This window comes from Drosophila serrata, unplaced genomic scaffold (assembly GCF_035046125.1).
Source record: "Drosophila serrata isolate PLE 108 unplaced genomic scaffold, ASM3504612v1 contig_176, whole genome shotgun sequence".
NCBI lineage: Eukaryota > Metazoa > Arthropoda > Insecta > Diptera > Drosophilidae > Drosophila > Drosophila serrata.
This window is the reverse complement of record NW_028257074.1, coordinates 329,698-355,804: the sequence shown is the minus strand read 5'-3', so window position 1 is coordinate 355,804 and position 26,107 is coordinate 329,698. Positions and strand designations below refer to the sequence as shown.

Below are 26,107 nucleotides of genomic sequence, written 5' to 3'. Positions count from 1 at the left end.
AAGCATATGGAAATTTGTTAAGCATTTGATTAGCTTTAAAAAATTTAGGAAATTGGAAGAAATAGTTTATAAATTGGGAAAAGTCTTTAAGAATTTTAATATAAATTCCAATTAAATATTTTACAGAATTGTTGGGATATTAGGAGATTATTTGTTAAATTAAATGAGATCTGAGCTTATGACAAAATATGTTAAATCTTAAAGGAACTAAAGGCTTTAAGACATTTTGAGATATCTTTTCATTGATATATCTTGTTCAAAAGTTTTTTAAAACGTTAATATAAAGTATAAATTTATTTTACCTGGCTTATTTATTGGTTTGTTCCTTAATTAATATATTTTATTTACTTATATTTATATATACTTACTAGTAAATATATTTTAATTCAAATGTACTGATTTGTAGATTGATTTGCTAGTAATTTATTATTTTGTGGATCCGTTTATTTATAGTCTTGATGATTTATTGATTTTTGTGTGTATTTATTTACCTTTTTATATCTTTTTTATAGTTTTTCATTGATTTATTGATCAAATTATTGTACAGCCGGCGATGTGTTATCCTTAGCGATCGTCTGGCAACTGTTTTGTGCTCCGATTTCGATTCGAGGTCCCTCCGAGGCACTGTCTCCGATTAGGCACGCACATGCCAGGACGCAGGACATCTGTTTTCGCGCTTTATATATATTTCGTTTCTTTTTTTTTTTTAATATCAATGTGGAATATGCAAATTTGCATTTTTTAGGTTTTTGTTTTCATTTCGCTTTTCTATCGGGATTAGAGCGAAGAGAGAGAGGTCCCTGTGTTTGTGCCCCTTTCGCATGTCCCACCCCGGGAAATAAAAGATTATAATGACGGTGCAAGGATGAAGATCGGGCATTATAATTTGCATTTCTCCGCAGGAAGTTGTCACACATCAGGGCGAGGGGAGGTTCCTCCCTTTATTATTATTTTATTTTTTTTTTTGCAGATCAATAAATATGCAAATTTGCACTCGCCATTTGCTGTTATCCTTTTGCAACATTGCACACACAATATAAAAAAAAAGAAATACGCACAATGCGCAGGACTTGGGATTTCGGAAATTCGGGACCCAGGAAAAGCCCTCCCCTTCCGCGGCTGCATTCTAATTTCCATCATTTTCGCAAATAATTGATTTGTGTTCGACACACATTTTTCTTTCGTCTCGTTTCGTTTCATTTCGTTTTTTATTTTCCATCGAATTTAAATATTCAAATTACGGCAGGCATTGGCATTCAAATTGCACATCCGGTCGGTGTCCTTGTCGCTACCTACTTTGCATAAAAAGCATTATGTGTATAGGCATTAACCCTTCGCATCCCCTTTTCCGATCTGAAATCCAATTTTCCATTTCCCTGGTCCCAGGTTATTTCGGGTCGAAGTGAAGTCCCGATGGCAAGGTGTGAAGTTGGTCGCGATCCTTGATAAGGCACAAGGACTCCTTGGCCCTAAAATAATTGGCGACCAGAGATAGGACATCGAAGTTGATCGCTGATGTCCTCTTTTTTGGTTGGTCCTTTGGGCAGTGACATTCCAATAAGTTGATTGATTTTATTAGGTTCTATTCTTAAGTAAATTAGTTATCTAATATATCTATTATATCTTAAATCTTGAGTTTATATTTTAAGCAAATATTGCTGAAATAAATTTAAGAAAAGAGTTTCCAGAATCATTATTATTATAATATAAATAATATATCATTAGAAATGCTTGCTAAATGGTTAGAAACTTCCAGAAAACTCCTTTCTTCCCTTTAAACTTGTAATTAATGACCATAAATAGCCTTCAAAGGACTCTATTTTGGTTATATCGTTTTACAGAGTTAAAAATTCAAAGTTTTGAATTAATTGCCATAAAAAATGTTACCTCAAGAGGTCATAGAGGGAGCACACTCGGCACTATCTTTTGGCAATCGAATATGAAAATCATTTCAGATGTGTGGCTTCATATATGTATGTATGTACATAGGGACGTATGTACGAATCGCCCACACATGTACACACTTATACACTGGCACCCCAAAGTGCTCACATAAATATCACACATTGTGTATATGTATTGGCTTACATAAGCCTCGGCTTCTGCCCAGCTTGGTCCACCCCTTTGCACCACCCCTTAGCCACCCCCAGTGCCTTCATTTGTGTCTCTCTTTCGATAGCACGAAATGTGCATATGCTTCAAAGTGCTCTCCACATCCACATCCATTTCCAACTCTCGCACACACACACACACACACATGTGTGCGCAGGCACACACACACAGACACACATTACAGCTCACACGGACTCACCCGCAGGACATGCACATATATACATATATACAGAGGGACAAGACAATAAGGAGGAGTGGGTGGTGGTTGGTCGCCTGCCTGGTCGGTGGTGGCTCAAAGGGCTACTTTAGGGATGTATATATGTGTGCGTCAGCCGATAGGATATATCGATCCCAATATATCGACTTTTAAAAGTATTGATTTTAGCTTTATAATATCATAAAAACTTTTGCAATATCAAAATATATATTAAAGGTATACAATCTTAACTAAAAATTAATAATATTATTTATTTCTAATGAAAATATTAAAAGAAATATAAATATATCGGAATAATCGAAATTCAAAGCATACTTTATCGATTAGTTTTGGTACAATTATCATGTTGTAACCAAACAATATATTTAAATTTTAAATTCGTATATATATTAAAATTATGTTGACTAAATGTCATCCCTAGCAGTGTTTCTAACTGCTTCAAGCTCCAAACACACACACGCTCTCATCTCTTGACTCCCCACCTTGGGCTCTTCCTCCTCCTCCATCTCCTCCTCTAGCTGCTGTCAGGACCTCCTCTTCCTTTGGCGTTGTCGCCCGGGCGACCATTATAAGCATGAGATATTCATTTGCTTCATTCTTCACATAGCCACTGACATGGACCGTGCCGTGGGCCAGAGCGAGGCGGCATATCGGCCAATGGAAAGAGATGGGGCGATAAAGGATGGAGTCGCATATATGTGAGCTGCGCAAAAGTCCTTCAATTAAAGATACGATGGCGAGCGAGATGGAGATGGAGATGGAGATGCAGAGGGAGAGGGAGAGTCAGAGGGAGCGAGAGATGTGCAGATGTGGAGAGCGAAAGTTCAAAATGTGCAAAAACCAGAAAGCACAACTCCCCAGGACACACACACTCACTCGTGTGTGTGCCCAAATGCGTGCCAGGATACAGGATACAGGAAAATCCAAGTACAGTCGATCTTCCATAAGTCTTTCTCTGTCCAACTGAATATCTAGCGAATCTTCTGTTAATTCTAAATCTAATCCCAAGACCCATCTTCCTTCTGCCTGGTACGAATAAGATTCCAATAGGAGAGACTTTAAGGTCCTCCTTGTGGGGTTAACACTCTTCTGCTCACTTCGAAATTAGGGAATTTAGAGGGAGTATCGATTATATTCACCACAAATTGGTTATAAATATTTAGCATTTAATAATTATTCATTATTTAATCATTTAAAAAAGAGTTTAAACACATCCTATTATCAACTGGAAGATAGTTCAAAGTAGGCTGGTAAAAATATTTGTATTTTGGGAAGAGAAAAATGTTTCGATCGCGTAGGCCATGTCTCCGAACTGTCATGTTTGCAGTCTACTTAAGCTCGACAAGCTCCATCAGAATTCAGTTTCAACGAACACCTCCTACCGGCAACATCTAAAAATAACTAAAAAAAAAAGTATTTATTCCAAATTTTCGGTCAACAATTTTAAACGTTTATTTAGAATTAAGTGAAAAGTGAATAGTTCTCTAGTTTACACGCTTTGATCTAAGCATAAAGTGAAAAGGTAAATCGAAATTGTGTCCGTTCTTTCGACTTTTTGTAATCATTGTGCATCTCAGAGTAAAGGCCGATGCCATGTAAAAGTGAAACAAATCGGTCTCGTTTTTATAGTCGTTTGGAATCACATTTATTTCGAAGTTAACATTGCTCAGGATCGTTATATTGTTTTGCACAAGTAAATATAATAGAACAGTTGCTTCCTCCTACAAATACTAAATGCTAATTAAGGACAGAGTTTACACGTGACACAAACAAGAGGATTTTTTACTAGCCTGATGACATCCTTACACTTAAACAAAGTGGAGAAGAGGGAAGTACTACAAGAATGGGATACGCGGGACTACATTTGGGAACGTCTTTGCCTCGGATTGAAGTGAATGAATACACGAATAATTATCCTTCAACACACCTACAGTAATTGGGGAAGTGATCACCAAGGTTTCTACAGATTTGATGGGAATACTAAAACATGATGGGGAAGAAAGCACAGTTCAAGAAACACTTGATACACTCGGGACTACATTAGGGAACTGCTTTTTCACGGATGGATGCGAATGTTATACCTTTTACCACTGGTAATAATTATACAAAATCACAGAATTTTAGAACTGTTAATTAATCTATATTTACTCGAAAAAGAAAATCAAAAACGCGGAACCTTCTTTCATGAGATATGGATCCTGGATTACCACTTTGTCACAACTAAATATTAATCAAAGAAAACAAGCTCGAAGAATACAAATATTTAAAGCAATATTTACAATATAACATGTTACTCTCTGCTTCAGTCCGCCGACTCTACAAAGGAAGAATATGGAAGATGGGTAAATATTAATAAATTCAGTGTGTCCTTTCTCCAATTAATATTATATAAAAGGGAATCAAGACACCGCTTTCAAGTCCTGGAACGTCCTGATCTAAAAATAGGAAACTTATAATACAACTACTGACTTGATGACCAAACTTACACTTAAACAAAGTGGAGAAGAGGGAAATACTACAAGAACAGGGGATACGCGGGACTACATTTGGGAACGTCTTTGCCTCGGATTGAAGTGAATGAATACACGAACAATAATCCTTCAACACACCTACAATAATTGGGGAAGTGATCACCAAGGTTTATTCAGATTTGATGGGAATACTAAAACATGATGGGGAAGAAAGCACAGTTCAAGAAACACTCGATGCACTCGGGACTACATTAGGCAACTGCTTTTTCACGGACGTATGCGAATGTTATACCTTTTACCACTGGTAATAATTATACAAAATCACAGAATTTTAGATCTGTTAATTAATCTATATTTACTCGAAAAAGAAATTCAAAAACACGGAACCTTGCATGAGATATGGATCTTGGATTTCCACTTTGTCAATATTAAACAAAGAAAACAAGCGCGAAGAATACAAATATTTAAAGAAATATTTACAATATAACACGTTACTCTCTGCTTTAGTCCGCCGACTCTACAAAGGAAGAATATGGAAGATGGGTAAATATTAATACATTCAGTGTGTCCTTTCTCCAATTAATATTATATAAAAGGGAATCAAGACACCGCTTTCAAGTCCTGGAACGTCCTGATCTAAAAATAGGAAACTTATAATACAACTACTGACTTGATGACCAAACTTACACTTAAACAAAGTGGAGAAGAGGGAAATACTACAAGAACAGGGGATACGCGGGACTACATTTGGGAACGTCTTTGCCTCGGATTGAAGTGAATGAATACACGAATAATTATCCTTCCACACACCTACAATAATTGGGGAAGTGATCACAAAGGTTTCTACAGATTTGATGGGAATACTAAAACATGATGGGGAAGAAAGCACAGTTCAAGAAACACTCGATGCACTCGGGACTACATTAGGGAACTTCTTTTTCACGGATGGGTGCGAATGTTATACCTTTTAACACTGGTACAAGTTATAAGAAAATCACAGAATTTTAGATATATTAATCAAGCTTTATTTACTCGAAAAAGGAATTTAAAAACACGAAACCTTCTTGCATGAGATGGATCCTGGATTACCACTTTGTCATAACTAAATATCAATTAATGAAAACAAGCACGAAGAATACATCTACTTAAAGAAATATATTATATTACTCTCTTTTGTCCCCTGACTCTACAAAGAAAGAATACGGAACATGGGTAAATATTAATAGTCAGTGTGTTCTTTCTCCAATTAATATTATATAAAAGGGAATCAAGACACCGCTTTTCAACTCTTGGGACATCCTCTTTTGATAAAAGAAAACTGATAAAACTAAGACGAATATGGCGAATGTTTCAGGGGTAAATATTAATAAATTCAGTGTGTCCTTTCTTTAATTAATATTTTAAAGGAGGAAATCAAGACACTGCTCTTCAACTCAAATGAAGACGAATATGTGGCAAATTTTGGAGGGGTAAATATTAATTAAGTCAGTGTGTCCTTTCTCTAATTAATAATTTAAAGAAGGGAATCAAGACGCCGCAACTCTTGGGGCATCCTGCTCTAATACAAATAAACAGATAAATCTACTCAGGAAATCAAGACTCTAAAAGACTGTCATATATAAAGCTTTCAAAGAACACAAGGCCGAAGAATCCACCCATTTTGTGCAATATGAAGAAATCTCTTCAGACACTACAAAGAAACAATTCAAAGACAAGGCAGTCTCTCTACTTTTTAAGAACAACCTCTAATAATAGGATATGAAACTACTAAAAAAAATGGAAAAAAGGAAAAAAAAAATAATAAAAAAGAAAAAAAAAATAATAAAAAAGAAAAAAAAAATATAAAAATAAAATAAAAAGAAAAAAAAAATAAAAAAAGTAAAAAATAATAAAAAAAAATAATAAAATAATAAAAAAAAATAAAAAATAAAAAAAAATAATAAAAAAAATGAAAAAAAAGAAAGAAAAGGAAAAATCTAAACTACAAAGGAAGACGATAATGAAAATTGTGTGGAAGCATCGGCGAGGAGTTCCTGGTACAACTGAACGAGGGACTTTCAAGGACCTTTTTTAGGGCAAGCAAGGGTCCAGCTTAAGTTTGCACTTTATTTATTAATCTTTTGGCTTACAAAAATACACAAAAAAAAAAAAACTCTTCTTGCCTTCTTTCTGGTATTTTAATTATCTTGGCAAACAAAATAAATTCAATGGGAAGATCTTATAACCTATTTTCTGGAGATTTTCTCTATTCTATTTTTTGGAGATTTTTAAATCTCTTTTCTGGAGATTTTTAAATCTCTTCTCTGGAGATTTTTAAATCTCTTTTCTGGAGATTTTTATATCACTTTTCTGGAGATTTTTAAATCTCTTTTTTTCGAAAATTTAGAGATTTAAAAAATTTTTTATCAGAAATTAGAATTCCCTTTTGGCTTTTAAATCTTTTAAAATATATATATTTTTTTGAGATTTCTCATAATTGTTGCTATTTATTTGAATGTTCAGTTTATGGAGTTGGACTGTACACACACACACACACATATATATGTAAGGATGTGTGAAGCATGCGTGTATCTGTGTGTGTGTGTGTTCAATATCCTTTGCTCATGTGTGTGTTAGTGTGTGGAGCAGCCGCCATCTTCGTGAACGGAGGTCGCGAGTAATAAAACACGAAGCGGCTCGGACGGCGACGGACTAACTAAAGAAAGGGTGGTCTTTGGGGGGGTGGGGTGAGCGGGGTGCTGGAGTGGGGTGGGTGGGGAGGGGGTTGCCAAAGATGCGCATGTGGGAGTCAGACCAAACACACACACGCACACACATGCACACATACGTACTGAAAGCGCGGTAACTCATATGCGTGTGTGTACGAAATGGACGCAACATGTTCGTCCAGCTTCCATTGTTCTGCGGTAACAGCGACGCCGGCAGAGGCTGCGTTAGCGACAACGAACGTTGACGTTGACGTTGACGTCGACCGTAACGCGAGTGTGTGTGTGGAGTGAGCGCGGAAAAACCGACAACGACGACGACGACGACCACATTCGATAGCCTTCGATGAGCAATACATTTTGCTTCCCTTAAAAACGAAGCTGGCTTACTTGCTCGCTCGCTTGCTCGTCTCTAGCTCTCCCTCTCCCACTCCCACTCCCACTCTGTGTCGCTGTCTCGCTCCATTATGCTCCGTCTTGCTCGCTCACTGGCTTCCTCCCACATATGTGTGTGTGTGTGTGCGAGGAGCAGGATATGTGCATGTGTGCGTGTAGAGATGCCTGCCATTGCTGTCACTCTGGAACGAACGATAGACGTCGCTGGAATCTCTGCCCACACACGCACACACACACTAGCACACACACACACACACACACAGGGTCCACAACAACCACTCAATGACCTGCCCCCTCCACCCCCCTCCCCCCCGAAAGTAGCCCCAAAAACGTTGCGCAGGTTTTTCAGTATTTCGGTTAAAAGGGTGCGCCAACGTCGCTGCCTCTGCTGGCGTCTTTATGTTGGCCATTTGGTAGCCCAAAAAGGAAGAAACCCCCCCCCCCCTATAAGTTAGTCCCTTTTCCACATGTACTAAAATAAATTAATAACTATAAACAAATAAATTAGAAACTAGAAAGAAATTGATACGAATTGAAATTGATTTGAAATCTGTGATAGATAGAGTATCCCAATAGATCTATATTCATATGCTATAAGGCATTACAGGATAATATTTAGAGTTCCCAAAAAACATACAGATACTTGTGAAAGATAATATTATTACAGATGTTTTAAAGCACAAAACAGTCTGAAAAGCTTTCAAATTTAATTTAGAACTAATTATTTCAATCAGTTTAAAGCATATTGATATAATTTAATTGATTTAAATAATTATATTCGAGGACTATTATATTCCAGAACTAATTATTCCCATCAGTTTAATGCATATTGATTTAATTTAAATGATTTAAATAATTATATTCACTGCCAGCACTTTTCGGTTTTCAAGATCCCAAATCTCCAAAAATAAATATTATGAAAAGGAATCAGGCCTAAATTTATTAAAAAATAACAAAGAAAAACCTTACAACTTTAGTATTAGGTATTATATATTTATAAACTCACTTTTAAGCTTAAAATAAGGCCTATATATATTCAGAAAAACCAATGCAAAACCTGAGAACTTTAGTATTAAGTAATATCTATTTATAAACACACTTTTAAGCTAAAACTAAGGCCACGAGTAACCCTAAATCTTTAAAAACAAATATATCCCCAAGCAACTCGAGTCATTAGACCTGCATCCCTAATTGATCTAACCATCATCCCAACCCCCCATACCCCTTACCATCCCTCTTTTGAAAAACCCTGAAAGCTGCCCGACATTCGCATAAATTAGTTTTGGCAGCTGGCAAATGAAGAGAACGCTTCGCTTCACAGTTCGTGGGAGCGCCGAGCGGCCATCTTGCCAATATATGAGAGCATATGTGTGCGGCCCACACACCCACACACCCACACCCTCGAACACACACCCATACACACTCACACATGAGTGGAAATACACACACACGTACATATATTGACAGGCAGTACATGCACACAGTCGACTACGAGTTTTCATAGCATACAGAAAAGGGCGTTCTGACCAGAGGGCCATATGTGTGTATGTATATGTATACATAAATGGTCCTGCATGTATATAGCGGGGGGAGGGGGGAAGCCTACACACACACATATGTGAGAGTTGGCTCCTAATTAAGTCCACAGTCACTCTCTGCTTCTTCCACTCCCTCTCCCCTTGTAGGGAACGATGAGGTTCTCTCTCTCTCTGGCCACAGGCAAATCGATTTCAATATGTTAATGGTGCAAACTTTGAGAAAATAAAGTGAAATTTGCTGGATTGGCAAATTATATACATATGTGTGTATGGGTGGGGTGATATTCAGCGAGTATTTCTGTATAAAAAGGAGGTTTAAATTGGTCATTATTTATCTTATAAATATTGAGTTTTGTTTTTAACAGTATCTATTTGATATCTCACTTGAAAGGCTTTTTGTTGAACTCTTTTGCTATATTTTTATGTTTTTCTTTGCCCCTTTCTCTCCCTTCTGCTTTGCCTGCATAGAACAAGCAATAGCGAACGAGAGAGTTTCTTTCTCAGTTGCCCAAGAGAGTTTCTGAGCGTCGATATTGGGTGAGCATTGCCATACAAAAAGGTGTTTTAAATTAGTCATTTTTATTAATAATATTGGATTTTTAACAGTATCTATTAGATATCTAACTTGAAAGGCTTTTTGTTGAACTCTTTTGCTATATTTTTATGTTTTTCTCTTTGTCCCTTTTCCTTCCTTGTGCTTTGCCTGCATATTACAAGCAATAGCTAACGAGAGAGTTTCTTTTTCGGCTTAGGGAATTGAGAGCGGAAAAATAGAAACTCTTGCTTCTGTTCAACTCTATATCGTTCCTTCTAAATCTTCGCTTTCCTCTACAATATTTAAAAGAGAGGAATCACAAGGGAAACAAAGAATATGCCTATATTATGAGATATTTCTTTGTTTATGTATGTATATTATTATACATTTTCTCGATCAAGTCATCCTTGAGTCGAATTTCAACTGGCTGGCACCCAAACTTGACCTTAGCTCGACAAGCCCCAACAAAAATCAGTCTCAACGAACACCTCAAATCGGTAACTACAGGAAAAAATTCAAAAAACAAAAAGAAAGAGAAACTAAAAATTTACAAAATTTTCAAAATTTTCAGTCAAAGTTTCTAAACTTTTATTTTATATTTTGTAATGCGTTAGGTTTAAGGTTAGTTTAAGTTTAGATATAAGTTTAGTTAAGTTTTTGTTAGCTTTAAGTTTAGGTTTAAGCATAAAGTGGAAAAAAAGAGCAATGTGCAATAACACACAATAAGGTAAATTATCCAACAAATAATCCAAATACTTGCTTTAATTAAATTCTTCGCAGTTTTAAGATTAGATTTAAGCATAAAGTGAAAAAAAGAGCAATGTGCAAGATAGCTACCAAGAGAACACACAAAAAATGGTAAATAAACCAAGAAAATCAAAGTAATTGCTCCTCTAACAAAAAGAAAAGCCCCCTTAGAAAAAAAAACAAAACAAGGATATACACTTACACAAGGCAAATTAAAAAAAAAAAGAAAAGAAACATGAGCACCCCACACGAGCAAGAAGCTGCGGTCATCTAAAGAACAGCATTTCCAATGTCCCAGAGATATATATCAACATGTCGGATGAGTAGTGCCTGGAGAAGAACACAGACGATAAGGCCACATAGATAAACGAAAGTATCAAAATTCTATAGAATCAATCGAAGTCGGGAAAGCACCAGCCACTCCTGAAAAGATCGATGAGGAGCAATTGGTCAGAAAATGTATGTAGCCAGGAAATGGAATTTGTCACTCATGAATAGCAGAAAAAAAAGGGGAAAATCCTAATTTTGAAATCCTTCTCCAAATAGGTGCAAATATCAAGCCCTACGAGCTGTCCCGGGTGGAGAGGGACTGCCGGAAACCTATGTGCAAAGGGCTCAAGATCCTGGCTGGCGCTTTTCCATTTACCTAACTATTGGCTTACAAAAATACACCTAAAAAAAAAACTTGCCTGTCTTGTTTCTGGGTTACTTTGGGGACTTTGGCTTTTTTGGGAATGAAGTCAGCGATAGGGACCAGTTATTTATTAAGGAAAAGGGGTTTTCTTTTTTAGTTCTGTAAATTAAAATAAGTGGAATGTGAAGATTTTTTATGTCAAACTGAACATCTTGTGAATCTTCTGTTAATTCTTAATGTAATCCTAAGACCCATCTTTCTCCTGCTTGGTACGAATAAGATTCCAACAGGAGAGACACTCTTCTGCTCACTTCGAAATTAGGGAATTAAGAGGGAGTATCGATTATATTCACCACAAATTGGTTATAAATATTTAGCATTTAATAATTATTCATTATTTAATCATTTAAAAAAGAGTTTAAACACATCCTATTATCAACTGGAAGATAGTTCAAAGTAGGCTGGTAAAAATATTTGTATTTTGGGATTAAAAAATGTTTCGATCGCGTAGGCCTTGTCTCCGAACTGTCATGTTTTCAGTCTACTTAAGCTCGACAAGCTCCATCAGAATTCAGTTTCAACGAACACCTCCTACCGGCAACATCTAAAAATAACTAAAAAAAAGTATTTATTCAAAATTTTCGGTCAACAATTTTAAACGTTTATTTAGAATTAAGTGAAAAGTGAATAGTTCTCTAGTTTACACGCTTTGATCTAAGCATAAAGTGAAAAGGTAAATCGAAATTGTGTCCGTTCTTTCGACTTTTTGTAATCATTTTTTTCTCAGAGTAAAGGCCGATGCCATGTAAAAGTGAAACAAATCGGTCTCGTTTTTATAGTCGTTTGGAATCACATTTATTTCGAAGTTAACATTGCTCAGGATCGTTATATTGTTTTGCACAAGTAAATATAATAGAACAGTTGCTTCCTCCTACAAATACTAAATGCTAATTAAGGACAGAGTTTACACGTGACACAAACAAGAGGATTTTTTACTAGCCTGATGACATCCTTACACTTAAACAAAGTGGAGAAGAGGGAAGTACTACAAGAATGGGATACGCGGGACTACATTTGGGAACGTCTTTGCCTCGGATTGAAGTGAATGAATACACGAATAATTATCCTTCCACACACCTACAGTAATTAAGGAAGTGATCACCAAGTTTTCTACAGATTTGATGGGAATACTAAAACATGATGGGGAAGAAAGCACAGTTCAAGAAACACTCGATGCACTCGGGACTACATTAGGGAACTGCTTTTCCACGGATGGATGCGAATGTTATACCTTTTACCACTGGTAATAATTATACAAAATCACAGAATTTTAGATCTGTTAATTAATCTATATTTACTCGAAAAAGAAATTCAAAAACACGGAACCTTGCATGAGATATGGATCTTGTTTTTCCACTTTGTCAATATTAATCAAAGAAAACAAGCACGAAGAATACAAATATTTAAAGCAATATTTACAATATAACATGTTACTCTCTGCTTCAGTCCGCCGACTCTACAAAGGAAGAATAGGGAAGATGGGTAAATATTAATAAATTCAGTGTGTCCTTTCTCCAATTAATATTATATAAAAGGGAATCAAGACACCGCTTTTCAAGTCCTGGAACGTCCTGATCTAAAAATAGGAAACTTATAATACAACAACTGACTTGATGACCAAACTTACACTTAAACAAAGTGGAGAAGAGGGAAATACTACAAGAACAGGGGATACGCGGGACTACATTTGGGAACGTCTTTGTCTCGGATTGAAGTGAATGAATACACGAATAATTATCCTTCCACACACCTACAATAATTGGGGAAGTGATTACCAAGGTTTCTACAGATTTGTTGGGAATACTAAAACATGATGGGGAAGAAAGCACAGTTCAAGAAACACTCGATGCACTCGGGACTACATTAGGGAACTGATTTTCCACGGATGGATGCGAATGTTATACCTTTTAAAACTGGTACAAGTTAAAAGAAAATCACAGAATTTTAGATATATTAATCAAGCTTTATTTACTCAAAAAAGGAATTTAAAAACACGAAACCTTCTTGCATGAGATATGGATCCTGGATTACCACTTTGTCACAACTAAATATCAATTAATGAAATCAAGCACGAAGAATACATCTACTTAAAGAAATATATTATATTACTCTCTTTTGTCCGCTGACTCTACAAAGAAAGAATACGGAACATGGGTAAATATTAATAGTCAGTGTTTCCTTTCTCCCATTAATATTATATAAAAGGGAATCAAGACACCGCTTTTCAAGTTCAAACTTATAATACAACTTACTAAGACGAATATGGCGAAAGTTGGAGGGGTAAATATTACTCAATTCAGTGTGTCCTTTCTCCAATTAATATTATAAAAGAAGGGAATCAAGACACCGCTTTTCAACTCTTGGGACATCCTCTTTTGATAAAAGAAAACTGATAACTAAGACGAATATGGCGAATGTTTCAGGGGTAAATATTAATAAATTCAGTGTGTCCTTTCTTTAATTAATATTTCAAAGGAGGAAATCAAGACACTGCTTTTCAACTCAAATGAAGACGAATATGTGGCAAATTTTGGAGGGGTAAATATTAATTAAGTCAGTGTGTCCTTTCTCTAATTAATATTTTAAAGAAGGGAATCAAGACGCCGCAACTCTTGGGGCAACCAGCTCTAATACAAATAAACTGATAAATCTACTCAGGAAATCAAGACTCTAAAAGACTGTCATATATAAAGCTTTCAAAGAACACAAGGCCGAAGAATCCACCCATTTTGTGCAATATGAAGAAATCTCTTCAGACACTACAAAGAATCAATTCAAAGACAAGGCAGTCTCTCTACTTTTTAAGAACAACCTCTAATAATAGGATATGAAACTACTAAAAAATGGAAAAAAGGAAAAAAAAATAATAAAAAAGAAAAAAAAATATAAAAATAATATAAAAAGAAAAAAAAAATAAAAAAAGTAAAAAATAAAAAAAAAATAATAAAAAATAATAAAAAAATAAAAAAATAAAAAAAAATAAAAAAAATAATAAAAAAAAATGAAAAAAAAGAAAGAAAAGGAAAAATCTAAACTACAAAGGAAGACGATAATGAAAATTGTGTGGAAGCATCGGCGAGGAGTTCCTGGTACAACTGAACGAGGGACTTTCAAGGACCTTTTTTAGGGCAAGCAAGGGTCCAGCTTAAGTTTGCACTTTATTTATTAATCTTTTGGCTGACAAAAATACACAAAAAAAAAAAAAAATCAGCTTGCCTTCTTTCTGGTATTCAAATTTTGTTTTTTAAATAGGAAGATATATCGCATTCGGGTGAAAACCATAAAGAATGCCGATATATTCCCGATTAAGTCTCAATTTCTCTACGAAAATATGTACATACATACTTATTGTATACACTCTGAACACACACACACAATCGCGCGCACACACACACACAATCGCTCGCACACACACACACACACCTCTAAAAACAAGAAAAGCTTTTGGGGAGTGGGGTTGAAGGTTGATTCCTGCTCGATGTGGGCTCCTTGTGGGTGTGTGCTGTGTGTGGGTGGTGGCTCGGCGTTTGAGTTAAAAGTCAATACCTTTCGTTGACGTGTGATGTGTGTAGCTCTCTCCCTCTCACTCCCTCTCTCTCTCTGGATTTTTCTCGCTTTTCCCGTGTGCAGACACAGGTACAGTTTTCAATTACGACAGTTGAGTGGAGATCCTTTGACAGGCGTCGTCGAGATTCCTTTTGCACAGGCAGAGTTTTTGACTTTAAGTTGATTGCGTTTGGCAATTTGCAGATTGATTGTAATCAATATAATTAACGTTTTCTTTTCTTTTTATTTTTGTTTAGCGCCAAATGTGGGACAACCGATTCATGCGAAATTGATGCTTTTAAGCTTGCCTCGGTAAATATTTCAAAGGATTTTTAAGGTTTATATGTATATATTTTCAGTTATTCCATATAGAGTTATTTCTTTTTGCCGAAATCTCTCTCGTGGCTTAATTTTCTTATTTTCCAATAACCAATTTCCACATCAATCACGTCCTGGCAACCCAATATCCGAATCCTTTGCCTTTGGCATGCAAAAATCCTTGAGGGATCGCCGATCGTGCGAAAGAAATAAATCTGCAAACGGTTCCTAGTCCCTAAGCCCCGAATTGCATAATTTTTTTTTGCATGTCCTGGGAAACTCCTTGGGCCTCCTCTCACCTGCACCGTTGCGTAATCAAATTACACGCTGAATGCGAGAAAGAGGAAAACCGCACCCCGAGACGGGAGGGAAAATGCCAAAGGGGTGTCCTCTGGGGCAGGGTATGCGAGGATATGTGAGGATATGTGAGAAAGGACTAAGGCCAAGGGGTGCATGTAAATTATATCTCGAATGCAAAAGGATTACGGCCAAGATGCGGGGAAAAGCCGGGTGCCGCAATTAGAAGGAAGGCAAGAATGCTGCTGCATTTACATTTCCCCGAAAGGGGAAGAAGGGGGAAAAACTCTCAATATGCAAACGGAAGAGAGATGATGTGTCGGTCGGTCGGTCGTTTAATTAAAAATCGGAAAAGGTATAAATTTCGGTTTGAGGGGCGATTGACAGGCAGGAATGTAACGGTTCGCGACAGTTCCCGAAAATTATTACCCATGCAAATTGGCATCCTTCTTCCCCGCCTCCCTTTCAAATATACAACAAAAAAAACGACAGATGGAAGGAAGGGTGTTGTGTGTTGTGAGTGTGTGTAACTCGACACACACACACACACACACACGCGCATAAACGGTACACAAATTATGGCTCCTGCGAAGGACTCACGTGCGAGTATCCCATATCAGGACCACGTCGCATCCTTGTCTCCGTTCTCGTCCTTATCTAATTCCCGCGATTTCACCATTTCATCCCAAAAAAAAACTAGAGCGAAGCGAAGGGCAGGCAGGACATGGTAGCTAAGGGGTTAAATGCACTTGTAGGGCATACGAAGTATACCATCAATATATATTAATAATTCAATTTGAGTCGGTGTTCGATATTTTTATATGACAATTTATTGTAAATATCAAATCTTAAAAAATTCATAACTTAGCCAAAAATAAACTAATTTCGATTCGGAAAGCTGTTCTGTTTTAGTTTTTAATAGGGTAATAAATCTGCATACCTCAAATGAATTTTTAAACTATTTAAAATTTTTACGATTTTTCAAATTGTTAACTATGAAAAAATAGCTTAAAAAATTGTGAAATAAAATTTTCAAAAATTTGTTTCTCTCTTTTATGCCTAGAAATATTCGCCTGTTTATGCTGATCAAGAATATATATGGTTTATAGGGTCGGAAATGGTTCCTTCACTTTCTTTTAAGCTTCTAACTAAAGTTAGAATACCAAAAACTTATTTATTTCATAGTACATTTATTGTACTATATATATTTCTACTTCTGTTTTAACATTGTTATCCTTGTGATGCTTTATCGGCTAATATATTTTGCTTGGTTGCCTGAAGGGGGAAGGCTTTAAGAGCTCCTTGCAGCTTCCTAATCGCTGATCGCAGCGTGACTCGACCACTTGAGTCCGAGGTGAGCTGGAACTTCTTCACACACTGTCGCCTGCCAGGATCATCGATAGCAAGACAGCTGCCAGGCGAACACCACCACCAATCAGGAGCAGCATCCTCATCATCATCATAATCATCGTTCTCATCTGCGAATGTAAATTATTCAAGTGGTCTTCACGCCATTTCAAACCATTCCTTTCCCTTTTTTTTTTTTGGTATTTCGAAAATCCCTGGAAAACTATTTAACATTCGGCCAACCCGTTGCGATTTCAAGAGTCCTTTGGCAACACCGCTACACTCGGCATAAATTACGCAATATCTGATTTTATTTTCCGTCTTTTGATTTCATTTAATTTTACTTTCACTTAATTTTGGTTTCTAATTTCGATTTTGAGACATTTCCTGGCTGACTGAAGGTCATTTCAAGCTTTTTGCCCAACTGTTGCGCCCGGCAACAAGTTGCCTCATTTTAATGTAACCCCCCACCCCACTCACACCTACAAAAAAAAATATATATATATGTATACATATATATAAAAAAAATAAGAAAACAAGAAAGAAGCGACACAAAAACGCTGGGGAAAAAAATGCTGTGTAAAAGAAAAGCGAAATGCAAATAGAAAATGGCTGGAAAGGCGCGAGTCCTCCGGGGGGTGGAATGGCAGGGCCGAAGGGCAAAGGACCCGGAGGGGTAGGTTGAGGGGGGGTGGAGGAGTGTGAGGTGGCGGAGACGGGGTGTCTGGCACGTCCTTGCCAAGTCAAGTCTCAATTTGAATTTTAATTTTAAATGCCACAATTTTCCATCTATGTACAGTGGCGGTGGGGCATAGTGGAAACTCTGCTAGGTTTTTCATGATAAAAATGTAAGATATATATTAATTATTTTGTAAAGATATATATTTTAATTAAATTATATTTTTTTAACTATTACTTACCATAAAATATATGCTAAGAATATTTTTTCTCGGGTTAATTTTATTAAACACAATTAAATTGAAAGACATGAAGCTTTTTAAAAAGGAAATTGACTTTTATGAAAGTAAAACATTTTTAAAAATTTAAATAATTAATAAATAATATTGTCTTTTAAAAATCTAACACATTTTTCTGTTTATGAAAAATATATAGTTTTATTATTTAACTACTATTAAGTTATATTTATTTATTTATTATTAGGTATTATTTAAGTATGCCATTTTTTAAGGCCTCCTAAGGTTAATTTATTTCTGTAATTTAGGCCCCAAACTTTTTTATGTTTATGAAAAATATATAGTTTTATTATTTAACTATTATTAAGTAATATTTATTTATTTATTATTAGGTATTATTTAAGTATGCCATTTTTTAAGGCCTCCTAAGGTTAATTTATTTCTCTAGCTTAAGCCTGCTTTTAAATAACTTTTAAATTTTAAATTTAGGTAAATATTATTTACCTTTTTATGTCCCCTCCACCGTGGCTTTTCCTCCCCCCCCCCCCCCTGCAGTTCCCTCCCCCTTAGATCCTGACGCAACTATACACAGAGAACGATGAAGAAGCACACTTGGGGAAACACCAAAAGTTGTCCAAGTTCCGCGTGCTTTCTTCTTTTTTATGAATGAAACAATTTTTTCTTCTTCTAAAAATAAAAGAAAAGCGTCTGAATGAGATGAGAGGAAAGTACAACAAAAAAAAAAAAGAAAAGGAAAACAATAAAAAGAATACCAAGAGAGAGAAAGAGAGCAGGATAAAAAAGAGGAGGAAAGAAAGCAAAGCAATGGGAAAAAAAATTAAGTCTGCCCGCCGTCTGCAATGTTAGCGTAATGAGTCTCTAATTGACGACATTGAGACGAGCCCCCATTGCCGCGCACCGTCGTCATCAGTTCCCCTTTTTGATACCCTCTAAATTGTAGAGAGTTTGAGGGCATATTAAATGTTTAAAGTGTTGAGAGATGTTAAGCAGCTAAATCAGCTAGTTTTATTAAGCTTTTCCTTTCAAATGTATCTCTCATTCATTTATTTATTATATATTTAAGTTTCATTCTTTTAAAATTATGATATATATTTAAATGAATTTTTTAAAACCATAAAAATATGAGTAGTACCTCCAGGGTATATCATAGTCGTGCCTTTTCCTTTCTAATGTATCTCTTATTTATTCATTTATTCATATATTTAAGTCTTATTCTTTAAAATTATGATATATATTTAAATGAATTTTTGTAAACCATAATTAGATGATTAGTACCTCCAGGGTATATCATAGTCGTGACTTTTCCTTTCTAATGTAGCTCTCATTAATTTATTTATTCATATATTTAAGTCTCAGTCTTTTAAAATTATGATATATATTTAAATGAATTTTTTAAAGCCATAATTAGACGAGTAGTACCTCCAGGGTATATCATAGTCGTGGCCTTTGGCTTAATGTTTCTTATTTTTTATGCTGCCAACGTCTGCGGAAGTTTTTTTTTCTTCTTCTTTGGCGCTCTCTCTCTCTTTCACTCGTTTTGTTGTTGTTGTTAGAAATTACGCTAAGCAGGGGGGAGGTGAGGGGAGAGAGAGGGCGTAGAAGGGGGAGGTGGGGACGTTTGGCAGACTGATTTATTTCGCTGACGCTTTTCAGCCATTTTTATTATTATTACGATTATTATTTCTGTTTTGGCCTCGCGCCTCTTGCCTCTTGCCTCCCTTCCCTCCCCCCGCCTCACTTTTGTTTGGCATTTTTCAAGGTCGTCGCGTTTGAGAGTTTAATTTTTCCGCTTTCCTTTCCGCTTTTTCTGTTTTCTGGTTTTTTTTTTTTCTTACACCCGGAAGTGGGAAATGTAATGAAAAAGTTTTTTTATTTAGCGCTGGCGGGGGGGAGGCCGGGCTCACCATTTATCCTGGCTGCTCTTTCCGGCTTTTGTTCGCATCGCTATTAAGGCAAATAATGCCAAATGAGATAAGAAACAACGCGGGTGGGGTGGGGGTGGGAGGTCCTTAAGGAAGGACGAAAAAAAAGTAGAAGGAAATACTATGAATGTGAAATAAAAATAGCTGAAATGAGGGTAAAAATGTGTCAGCAACAAGTTGGCAAGTTCGCCTTGGCCAAAGACAAAGTGAAAGTGAAGGCAAATCGTTGTGGGGGGTTTCCCCCTCCTTCTTCTTTTTCTTTTCTTTTATATGTTTTTTTTTTGGCTAAAATGAACTCGGGAAAATTGCAGAGCAGCCTCCTACTCCTATTCCTGGGGCCACTGCATAATTTATCAGCTCGCTTTTTCGCGCAATGAAAATTCTTTGGAACTGTTGGCTGTCTCTCAAGTTTTGTTGGCATTTCAGGGTCAAAGGTTAAGCGTTTGATGGACTTAATTACGAAGGCCACGAGGCTAACGAGAAAGAGGCTGGAGAGTGGCAAAAAACATACAATTTAAGGAGTCAGCAGCATTTTTGTGTTTTTATAAATTTGTAGTAAAGTTAAATGGGGCAAAAGTAAAATGAGTTGAGCATTTAATAAATATTTAAAAAGTGTTTAAATGAAATAAAATTTTATGAATTAGATTGTTAGGTGTTTTTACTAAGTTAAAATTGTTGAAAATGTATATATTTTTGTACTTTTTAAATGGTGAAGTTATCTATTCATCTTTTTCTTACCATTTTTGGGCCTAAGTCTAAGAAGTTTCCTTTACCTTGATTTAAATTCTTTTCTTATTTAACGAACTTATTTGAAAACATTTTCCTTATTCAAACTTAAATTTATACCTTTAAAAATCTCTTAAAAATGACACTTTTCAAGGCTAAATAAATAATGCAAGAAATAATTCAAAGGATGCTCTTAAAATGATTTTGTCTAAGCAAGTTAGCGGAGTTTGATTTAAATGCAATTCTCTGCCTGCCACAAAATGTAGAAATCAGAAATCAAGAAATCAGTGCGGCTTCCTTGGCGCCATTTGCCCCGACAGGATGTTGCCTCTCGGCTGCATCCTGCCGCTTGCATCCTGTCTGGCTTGCGAGCAGCCAGCACATTGGTCAATGTGCCCAATCGGGGCAGCAAACAACTACCCACATTGGCAAGGACCTTTGTGCATGTCCTAGTATCCCTTATAGCATCTCTCTGTGTATGTGTGTGTGTGTGTGTGGGATTAGGCTCGTGTCCTGTCAACAAATGAGGGGAGGGTGTGGTCATCTCTTTCGGTGGTTTTTTTCGGGGTGGAAAATCGAGCTATTTTATTTGGTAAATTTCGCCAGGCTCAGTTTTTCGCTTAAAATTGCCAAAGAAGAGAAAACACAAAATGGTTGCCAATCGAATTTTCATTGGTTTTTCCTTAAAATTGTTAAAACCTTGCTAACATGATGAAAAACCCGCATTTATATAAAGTAAACTTATTATTTTATGTGCAGCAATCTTTAATTAGAATATAACTTCAGTTTGAAGTTGATTTTAGCTCTTTGGTGACATTTCCCTTAGATCCTGCGACTTGATTTGATTATTTCCATATCCTTGAGATCTTCAATTTCAATTGTTGACCTCTTGAGGCTTTCATTTTATCCTCCTCCTCGTGTCCTGTGTGTCCTTTGTATGTGTATCGATGTGTGTGTGTGTGTGGGTGTAGGGTGGTGCTCTTCTTGGGTGGCCCACATGTCCGTGTGTCCGTGCGCATGTACAATACACAATGGCGTCGCTTATACACACACACACACACATATAGAGGCATACGTGAATGAGTGTTTGCGGGGAAAATTCCATTTTCCATACTCAACTGTACTGCCGCGGAATTTGAATTGCCAACCGAAACATTCGCGGCGGCTCTGGGCTCTCTCTCACTCATCCACTCACTCACTCACTCTCTATCTATGTCTGTGGCCTGGCACGAAAATAATCTGGGTGAATTTTTAGCATTCGCAAAAAGTTTGCCAGTTCACGGTAAATTCCCATTCGATGGTCCTGTGTCCTGTGCCATTCCGTTTGCCATCCGTTTTTACCCCTCGCCCCTGCCCCGGGGGCTGTCGCGGTTCTCTGGGGAGTCAAGTGGCTGGGCAAACAAGTGGATGGTGTGCACTGAAAAAAGAAAACTAGATAACTTTCTATATAGTATTTGCTACAGGGATAAATGGATATATATGTATATTTATATATATAGATATCCTCGTAGTTCTTCTTTCGGGAAGAGTGACTACAGCTTTACGTTTTAGTTTTTAGTCTAAATGAGATATCTTTCTTCATTGAGTTTTTATTTCATCGCTTTGCCTGCCTTGTACAAGCAAACAAGGAAGAAAGTTGGAGAGAGAGAGAGAGAGACTCTTTTATATATAGTATTTGCTATAAGGAAATATGGCTTTATATATACATATAGGTATCCTCGTAGTTCTTCTTTCGGGAAGAGTGACTACAACTTTACGCTTTAGTTTTTAGTCTAAATGAGATATCTTTCTTCATTGAGTTTTTATTTCAACGCTTTGCCTGCCTTGTACAAGCAAACAAGGAAGAAAGTTGGAGAGAGAGAGACTCTTTTATATATAGTATTTGCTATAAGGAAATATGGCTTTATATATATAGGTATCCTCTTAGTTCTTCTTTCAGGAAGAGAGCTTTTTTTTTTAGTTTTTAGTCTAAATAAGATATCTTTCTTCATTGAGTTTTTATTTCATCGCTTTGCCTGCCTTGTACAAGCAAACAAGGAAGAAAGTTGGAGAAAGAGAGAGAGAGACTCTTTTATATATAGTATTTGCTATAAGGAAATATTACTTTATCTATATAGGTATCCTCTTGGTTCTCCTTTCAGGAAGAGAGCTTTTTTTTTAGTTTTTAGTCTAAAAATCTTTCTTCATTGAGTTTTCGATGCTTTGCCTGCCTTGCACAAGCAACCAAGAGAGAAACTTAGAGAGAGAGAGACTCTCTTCCTTTTTGTCTCCTGTCTCCCGAAAGAGCTCTACTGCGAGATAAGTAAACTCTATCTATAAATAATCCAATTAACCAAAATCTTTTTGACAGTGTAGATGGAATATAGAATGCTTGATGTGGCAGATCAGCTGGAAGGGGTCCGGGCCTGTGGGCAGGATTCGGTTTTCCTGGACGGAGGGTTTCCCGTTGGCTTTGGCTTTGGTCTGATGCCAAGTGATTTATATTTCTGATATGCAAAACACTTGCAAACACATCTCGTACATATATATATACACACAAATATATATATATATATATATTTATATATATAAAAGATATATATATATGTAGAGACGAGGACCGTTGGCTGCGATTTTGTGCGAAAATCGGGAAATTCGCAGGAGGCGAATGACAAATATGCGAAGGACATAAGCATAAGCAATGGCATAGGGACACTGGCAGTCCCAGGATAAGCAGTCGAATAAGGACTCGTCCTGCCCACCCACACAGGCAAACACTCTCCTTCGTCCTGTGTATGTGTGTGTGTGTGTGCCCGGATGTGGTCGTTAGATTAATGCGCTTTGGCAACTTGCCAGTACATAAAATCTATGTATGAGCTTGGAACTTGGTACATGTGCCTGTGTATGCGAATGTCCTTACATACACATATCCCTGTGTATGTACAATGTCCCCCATGCATCGGTAATACACACACACACACATACATAGAGGAGACTTTTGTGGGAGCACACATCTTGCCTCCTCTCTCTCTCTCTCGCTCTCTCTCCATCTCTCTCTGTCTCTCTGGACTCTCTGGACCCAAATAGAGTCGAAGATATTGGTAAAAAGGTTTGGGAAATATAGGACTGGGGAAAATGGGGGAAAATGGGGTATGCAAGGGGGAAATGGGGTATTTAAAGGGGGGAAATTGAGGTAGAAAATGGGGGACTATGAGTAGGAAAAGGGGAGTATATCAAAGGGAAAGGCGGCCAGCATTAGCGACCACCGCAAATTACAGTAAAAGCAAGTCGCAAACTAAATGCTCTATAAAGGGTATACTTCTATGAAATTGATAACTTATGATTAAATATTTCGTTTAATTAGTTAATTTAAAATCAAATTCAACTTCTCCAATAAAATTGGTGTCTTAAATTGTATATTTATTTATATAATGAAATGCTTACTTAAAGGCTTACAAAGAAAATTATACAGGAAGCGTTTTTAATATAATATAAATTATATCTTTGGCTTAAAAAGAATACAGATAAATATATTTATATGTATATTACTAAATTCTTACTAAATAATTGAATTATTTAAATATGGAAGCAATCAGACTCACAAGTTCTTGTTGAATGGAAATAAAGCTAAGCGAAGCTATAATTTCGCCTGTAACTGACCGATCTTTTTTAAAATTTCCACCAATTATTCAGATATATATACCTAAAAAAAATATATATCAATTCCTTGTGCTTCTGTGTGATGTATTTTATGTGTTTTTTTTTTTTTTGTACTCCTTAAACGTTGCCTTGGCAAATGAACTCTTGTCAACCCCATTTGCGATTTCTGGCTACCCTCGAGTGTCCTTCCTTATATGCTCTCGTTAGTCCAGATCCAGATCCAGATCCGCTTCCCTGGCATTATTGGATTTGAATTTGCGTTTTGCATCAAACAGGGGACAAAGGACGAAAAGGACGCAAAGGACCTGGGACTTGGGACCTGGGATATTGATGGCTTTCGCCTCGGCAGCATCAGCATCAGCATCAAGCCCAAGAGCTCATTTGCATATGCCGCCTTTTTGGAGTCCGGGGACATAACGAGCGATAATGCTAATGCCTTTATGGTGCACACACACACACACACATACACACATAGCCTTGTAAAATGTCCTTTATTTTTTCGCGAACATTGTATCCTGGCAGGCAAGGAGGAGAAGCGACGGCGGCAAACATTCGCAAATGTGAATAACAAGCCAGCCACAACCCACCACTGGGCGTCGTTGTGTGACCAGTGTTTCGACCACCACCACCACCATTGCCACCCACAGGAAAAGAGCCGGAAAAGCGAGGAAAACCTCTCCGGCCCCCTCCTCCTCCTCCGTGCCAGAAGGAATACCACCCCCCAAAGGAGGCGGCAACCATCACCCTTCCTTTCGCTTGCAAAAAAAAAACCACCGGGCATTGGCATCGTTGCCAAAATAAAAAAAGGAAAGCGAAAAACCCGCCCCGCTTGCTACTTTCTGGTCATATGTAAGCGAGGGTGGCTCCTTGGCTGCTCTTGGTCCTTGGTCCCAGGTCCTTCGTCCTTTGGTCCTTCTGCCTGTGTGTTATGTACATCTCATGCATGGCCCTCTATGTACCAAACATGTCCCTTGGTCGCCCATTTAGGGGATGCTCTACGTGGGCAAACAACAATGCAAAGGCGGCTGGCCCCCACAAACACATATACACACACATATACATATTCCCCCCCAACACACACACACCCCCCTGAATACACACACTCGCCAACTGTTTGCTGATGGAAAGACCAAAAATCGATCCACTTTTGATTGGGTTTGCGACTGTACTAGAGTTCTTATAGCAAAGCCTTGGAGGGGGTTTCGTTGGGTTTTTATAGCAAGCGATCGTGCATTGCCTACTTTTAGGTGCTCGATCAGTTGTAGGGACTTTAAGCTATAAAATTGTATTAGGAAAAGTAAATTTTAAGTTAAATCTATGTTTATAAATATTAAATATGTATATATTATGTATTAAATATATTTATAAACTAAATAGAAAGGTTTAGAAAATATTTAGGAAATGCATAGACATTCTAAATGATATTTACTAGCTGAATTCATGGGAAATTCTCCTTTCTGTACTTTAATTTTGGGATTAAACTACCATTTTTTGAATATATAAACAGTTTGCATATAGTAAACTATGTTTAAATCTTTCCTATGACTTTAAAATAAATTATTTTATAAATTTTGAATATTTATAAAATTTAAATTTGCCAAACTTGGTTCTATGCTTTGAAACTAAGTTCATTTTTTAGTTTTCATAACAAAGAAATAAGATTTTCTATATGTTTTATGCTTTTTATGATAAAACAAAATATAAATCTTTGTATTTTATTGTTTTTATAACAAAGAAGTACGATATTCTTTAAAAATTACTTAAATAATAACAAAAAATAGCAAACTGAAGTGTTGCATCTACATATAATTTATTATTCATCAGTTTTGGGGATAGTTTTTCCAACTTAGAGAACCCCTCCATATATCCTGACCACCAAACGCCATCTGGTGGCCACCTTTACGGCTTCGGCCGTTGGCCTACAGATGGCGACAGGCGGCTTATTGGACACGCGCAAACGTA

General features: G+C 36.6%; 2 long non-coding RNA genes across 18 annotated transcripts; both read left to right on the top strand.

Annotated features, from left to right (window-relative positions):
* Positions 1–3,643: 3,643 nt before the first annotated feature.
* Positions 3,644–14,239, top strand: LOC110183544 (uncharacterized). Of its 17 annotated transcripts, XR_015270465.1 has the most exons (10): positions 3,644–3,851; positions 3,907–4,022; positions 4,076–4,422; positions 5,169–5,343; positions 5,397–5,749; positions 13,364–13,569; positions 13,621–13,695; positions 13,747–13,840; positions 13,891–13,953; positions 14,004–14,239. It is a non-coding gene; the product is annotated as an uncharacterized LOC110183544 (long non-coding RNA). The 17 variants fall into 17 exon arrangements; XR_015270464.1 differs by lacking the exon at positions 5,397–5,749 and having other exon boundaries at positions 12,951–13,569; XR_015270476.1 differs by lacking the exons at positions 13,364–13,569; positions 13,621–13,695; positions 13,747–13,840; positions 13,891–13,953; positions 14,004–14,239 and adding exons at positions 5,809–6,012; positions 6,064–6,156; positions 6,207–6,269; positions 6,320–6,671.
* LOC110183547 (uncharacterized) lies at positions 10,372–11,417 on the top strand. The gene is made up of 4 exons (XR_002319631.2): positions 10,372–10,701; positions 10,755–10,832; positions 10,884–11,180; positions 11,268–11,417. It is a non-coding gene; the product is annotated as an uncharacterized LOC110183547 (long non-coding RNA).
* Positions 14,240–26,107: the final 11,868 nt, after the last annotated feature.